The 6,544-nt window shown below is 39.1% G+C and overlaps 1 pseudogene; it reads left to right on the forward strand.

The window, feature by feature from the left end:
* The first annotated feature begins 3,788 nt into the window (after positions 1–3,788).
* LOC108801505 lies at positions 3,789–5,614 on the forward strand (annotated as a pseudogene).
* Positions 5,615–6,544: the final 930 nt, after the last annotated feature.

A 6,544-nucleotide genomic window follows, 5' to 3' on the forward strand; every position in this document is an offset into this window, starting at 1 on the left:
AAAATATTTCAGACTTCAACCTTTTCAAAATTACCTACTGTCCTATGACATAGAAAGCCTTGTCCACTGTTTTCGGAATAGCAAGTAATGCCATTACATTTCATCCATATCACCAGCCCTCCACTCAGACGTACACCAGATATGTATAGTTTATCACGTCCTATGAGATAACCAGGGCCTATTTGGATGAACTCTAGTTCTTTGTAAGAGGCAAACAACCAGAGAACTGTTGCTTGCAAAAGACTTAAGTTATCTTAACAATTATTATATAACAAACAAAATAAGCAATAAGAAGAGACTTAGTGATTGGTATAAGTCTCATACTATTTATACCTAAGAATTTTGAATAATGTTGTTGTGGGCTCCTGACAAAGAATAGAAATCTTCTCTTTGCCTGGGACTTCTCCCTACAGTTACACATGAGACATATCACTTCCACATCACCTTTGACCTCTGATTATTATTATTTTTTTACAGAGCTTTTGTAGACTGAAGTCCGGCCATAAGGCCAAATTCACACTTTCATGATGCGTGAACGCACATCACATTGCCGCTGTTGCCAAGTGTAAGCCCATTCATTTTAATGGCCTGCCACACGCACGACAGACGCAGCAAAAAAACTAATGCAGCATTTTCAGCTGCGAGCTTCCTGCGTTCCATGCGCAGGGAAAACTTGTGCATTTTACTGGCCACATTTGGGGTGCCATTAGCAAGTTATGGCACTGCAAGTGTGTCGCACATTTTTGATGTGTTATGTTCACGTGCACCAAGATGCACACTTTGGCATGCGCTCAAGAGTGAATATGGACTAAAAATACAATGGTTCCCAAGGAGAATAATTGTATTTTGAGGTTAAGCTGCAATACTACCACTACCACTACCACTTTAACTGAAAATGTTTTGTTACACTTAACTCCAGGCATATATAAAAAACACACATTGATGTAGCTCTTGATCATTAATAGATCATTTAGGCTTCATTCACACAGGACAACTTGATCTGGTAAGTATAATGTTTGTTTTGAGTTAATATGCAAAATATACATGCAATTCCTATATCATGTGTTCAGAGTATCTAATCTGCTCATGGACACACCGCTTTTCTTTTTCTTCTAAATTGCATCAAAAAGTATCCTGCAATAAGGACAAAAATGGCAAAATTTGGACTCACACCAACTCTTTTTCAGGCTAAACCAGTACATGAGAAAATAAAAGAGCTAATTTTACACGGTAGAAAGTACAAATTACTTTGTGATGTCCTTGGTGCAGGACACCTTTTGCTGCAATATGTTCTGGTTAAAGGGTAGTTACACTTTCCCAGGTGAATTTGGGAAAATAGAATTACCCCTGGCCCCCTCCGCCATACTTATCTTTGGACGAATGCTCCTTCCCCTCCGCCGGTGTACTCTCCATACTCTGTACATGACAGCATAGACCTGCACTCTGTATCTTGAATTTCACTCACAAATGGCGAGCACTCATTGACCAGCGAGTCACCTGACCGCATTGACCAATGAGAAGTGCTTCTGACCACACTGATCAATGAGAAGCGTTTCTTGCTATGAACAATGAGTGCTCGCCATTTGCAAACGAAATTCAAAATACAGAGCACTGGGTTGTGCTGCTGTGTACGGAGTTTGGATAGTGCATTGGCAGAGGGGAAGAGGCATTAAGTATAGTGGGGGGAGAGGGGGCCGGATTTGATGTGCTAATTCCATTTTCCCAAATTCACCTGGAAAAATGTAATTACCCCTTTACCCTGTGAATGAAAATGGGTTGGGGACTACAACAAAAGCCTCTTTGTTGAGACTTTTTATGTCATGTAAAATTATTACATGCATTTATAGGTGCTTAGAAATGTCCTATAAATGCATATCCATGCAAAAATCTTGTGTATGTTATTGCTCGTGTAAATGAGGCCTTAATGTATTTTTTTAATTGCAAGAAATCTGAGTACCAGAATTTGACTTGGTATCAGCCTATTGCAATCTACTGTACTTTAAACACTCACCAGATTCTTCCGACCAAATATTGTTAATAGCAGGGTGAGCGTTATTAGACCAATACATGCCGAGCTCTCCTTTAAATCAGAAAGGGGAGTTCGGCATGTATTGTTGTTAATAGAAGAGTGAGCGTTATTAGACCGTTTGGTCGGAAGAATCTGGTAAGTGTTTAAAGTTTGCATACAGTGAAGAGAATCAACCAAGTTAATAATACATCATATTGGACTATGAACTTTCCTTGTGGATATTGGTTAAATGTGCAGTTATTAATGTGTAGCAGGAAGACTTGCACACTTTTTTCGACTATTATCATAGAGGTTGTGTACTGTCATTTAATATTCAGCACGTGTGCTTAACAAGTATCGATTTTAAGAGAATTACCACGTATTTGCTACTTATATCTGCCAACTTTGCAGATGTGTATGCAGAGAGATCACAAACACGATTTGTAAACGACTGTTGGTTTGCATATACACTGAGTGACCAGATTATTATGACCACCTGACGTTTGTATGCAAATTAGCTATAATTTCGCGCTGAAGTTGCTAGAGGGCCAGGCCATTATAAATAGGGAAGCAGGTTGTTTACCAAAACAGTAGAAGTGATTTTTTTTCTGAAGATATGGGTAAACAACGCGATTTAACAGCCTTGGAACGTGGGATGATTGTTGGTGCTCGGAGCCATGGAGCGAGTATCAGCAAAACAGCAGAATTCGTTAAATGTTCAAGAGCAGCTGTTGTTAAAGTGTTTAAAGAATGGACTGTCAGCTGGAAATCTGGGTCTGAACGTGCGAATTGTGGCCATCAGCGACTAGTCAATGTTAGAGCAGAACGGAGAGTGGCAAGGCTGGTACAAGACAAATGAAGGGCAACAGTGCACTGTCAGATTCCTCGCATCACCTTTCAACATCTCGTGGAGTCACGAGACGGCCCCACGAAGTCCTATCGTGGAGTCATCTCGTGGCCCAACGAAGTACTGATGGGGTGGTCATAATAATCTGGCCACTCAGTGTATATGGTAGAAATTTTTCACACTTCATTTGTATAATTTTTTCTTACATTAAAATCTTGGGTTTATGTATTACACATATACACATTATTATTAGGTTATTGGAAAGATAGCGTGGTTTACATTTTTTTAATTTAAGTGAATACACATTATTGTGGTATATACAACTAACAATATTATTACATTGTAGTAATATAAGTTTATTAAAGTCAAACTCACCCCAGAATTGTATTTCTATTATATGTGGGAAATTATTATCTGTCATGTTTTTATTGCTGTCTGTATTCTCTCTGTGAAGATTTCTCCCCCATGCTGGAGATGGCCAGGAGTGAGAAACAAATCTCCGGAAATGTGGGGAAACCCTTCCTTTGACATTTGTCACTCAGACAGGTATCCTTATTGGGAGGTTTCCTCTGCACTGTTGTTTTAGTGACAATGGTAACATTTTCGATTTCCCATAACTTTGTCTACCCCATCACAAAAAGTTAATTTTGTAAACAGGTTACAGACAGGAATAACGTGTTTTGGCTGGAGTTCCACTTACATTTATAATAGTGTTTCTTTTATGATTGCTAATTTATGGTTATAGGTATAACTCTACACTAAATGTTGACAATGCTTTTATGCATGCTGTAATTGGCAAGTGCATGCAACCATGAATTATAGACTTAGTATTGTTGTTATTTATGGGGCAGCACACATACTGAAGTGCATTTGCTGATCTTTGAAGTGGCAACAATCTAACTTCTTAATGTATTTCTTATTTTCTATAGACCCGTCCTGTCAATGAGAAGAAGATTACCTAGATTTATAGTTCCAAAATAAATTCATGTATGGCTTGGTTAAAGTTGCAACCTCTTGCATCAACATTTCTCCACTTTGGACTTGTTACCTTTCTGTTGTTTCTCCAAAGTCTTCAAGTTAATGCTGCTGCCACAGGACACCCCCCAAGTGCTGTACAAAACAACACCTGTTCAGGTTCCTTTGACTGTAAGGAAGGTGTTATTCTGCCAATATGGTATCCAGAAAATCCATCCCTGGGGGACAAAATTGCCAGAGTCATTGTGTACTTTGTGGCATTAATTTATATGTTCCTTGGGGTGTCCATCATTGCAGATCGATTTATGGCGTCCATAGAGGTCATAACATCACAGGAACGTGAAATCATAATTAAAAAATCAAATGGAGAGACCAATACAACCACTATCAGAGTCTGGAATGAGACAGTCTCCAACTTGACCCTCATGGCACTTGGCTCTTCGACCCCGGAAATCCTTTTGTCTTTAATTGAAATATGCGGCCATGGGTTTGTTGCCGGAGAACTAGGTCCATCAACTATTGTTGGAAGTGCAGCTTTTAACATGTTTATCATTATTGCTATTTGCGTCTATGTCATACCGGATGGAGAAGTTAGAAAGATCAAACATCTACGAGTATTTTTTGTGACAGCAGCATGGAGCATCTTTGCCTATATATGGTTGTACATGATTCTTGCTGTCTTCTCTCCTGGAGTTGTCCAAGTATGGGAAGGATTGCTTACCTTGTTCTTCTTTCCTGTCTGCGTTGTCCTTGCCTGGGTGGCAGACCGGCGTCTTCTATTCTATAAATATATGCACAAAAAGTATCGGACAGACAAACACCGAGCAATTATGATTGAGACAGAAGCGGAACATCCCAAAGGGATTGAAATGGATGGCAAGGTTATGAATTCTCATTTTCTAGATGGGAATCTATTAAATATGGATGGTAAAGAAGTAGATGAATCTCGTAGAGATATGATTAGAATCCTTAAAGAACTAAAGCAAAAACACCCTGAGAAGGACTTAGACCAGCTGGTAGAAATGGCAAACTACTATGCTTTGTCACATCAGCAAAAGAGCAGAGCATTCTATCGTATACAAGCCACCAGAATGATGACTGGAGCTGGTAACATCCTGAAGAAGCACGCTGCTGAGCAATCCAAACAAAGCACCAGTTTGCAAGACATATGCTTGAATGAATCTGAAGAGTTTGTTTCAAAGATCTATTTTGACCCTTGTTCCTATCAATGTCTTGAAAACTGTGGTGCTGTACTGTTGACCGTAGTGAGGAAAGGTGGTGACATATCAAAGACTGTTTTGGTGGACTATAAAACAGAAGATGGTTCTGCTAATGCGGGTGCTGACTATGAGTTCACAGAGGGGACTTTAGTTTTCAAACCTGGAGAGATGCAAAAGGAATTTTCAGTTGGAATTATTGATGATGATATCTTTGAGGAAGATGAACATTTCTTTGTAAGGCTCAGCAACATAAGAATAGCTGATGCGCCAGAACCAGTGGAGCCTAATACTTTTAGCTACCCAAAAGCAGTATTGATCTCCCCTTATGTGGCCTCAATTACTATTTTGGATGATGACCATGCAGGGATATTTACATTTGAATGTGACATTATACGTGTGAGTGAGAGTATTGGCATAATGGAGGTCAAAGTCCTTAGGACATCTGGAGCTAGGGGCACCGTCATTGTCCCTTTTAGGACAGTTGATGGAAATGCAAAAGGTGGTGGAGAAGACTATGAAGATACGTTTGGGGAACTGGAATTCAAAAATGATGAAACTGTGTAAGTAATACATTTATTATTAACATTTGGCCTTGCCTTGCACGTATACTTGGTGTCCTGAGGTGTTGACATGTATCAAATGTTTATTGTGTTTCAAAATCACTTCCCTTTGTGTCATGTTATTGGTATCGGCAGAGTTTATTTACAAAGCACTTAGCCGTGCTGAAAAAGTACAACTTTCCTGACCGACCAGCAAATGTTTGCAAAGATCACTGGAAGCTAGCAATTAACAATGGGTTGAAGTTGGTGTGCTACTTGCTTATTTTATTTTGCATATTCAGTGGCAAGATCCCTCTGCTAAAATTTAACCCCCCCCCTCCCCACTGAACTTTTGTTGAAATGTACTTTTAGCCTAGAGTACCAACCCTTATAATGAATTCTGGACTACTAGCCCATCAAACCACCATGTAATGGAGATGAACAAAGGCAGCCTGCGTGATATCCATGGCTGCCCCCAGAGATGCAGTGGAGAAAAAAAAGCATAGACATGGAGGGACAGGAAGTGTGTTATTCACAGACCGGTTGAAATAACGAAATAAAAGCCTGGAAAAAAACGAATGCATACCCTACATCTAAGGAATGATAGGCAGCTATATATTAAATATTTGGTTTTGGATGTAGATACTCGTTGACAGATATTTTGTCTGTGTATCCTGCATCTCCTCTGCCAACTGACCTACTCTAAAGTAACTTGCCAGTCATTGCTTGGACAATAACATTTTGTAGGATAAAATCTGTTATTTTTCCAAAATTGCCCCATAAAATATATTTATGGTAAATTAAGTCATTATGCTTCGCTTTCTTCTTATAGTTTTACAAGCTGCTGAGCCACATTGCAATTTAGCTAGGATTTTTAGCTAGGTTTGTTCTGATATATCATTAAATGCTTTATTTTTATTCACAACTGTGTTTTTTCATGTTTATATACCATGAA

The sequence above is a fragment of the Nanorana parkeri genome, unplaced genomic scaffold, assembly GCF_000935625.1.
Source record: "Nanorana parkeri isolate BGI_ZX_2015 unplaced genomic scaffold, ASM93562v1 scaffold2362, whole genome shotgun sequence".
Classification (NCBI taxonomy): domain Eukaryota; kingdom Metazoa; phylum Chordata; class Amphibia; order Anura; family Dicroglossidae; genus Nanorana; species Nanorana parkeri.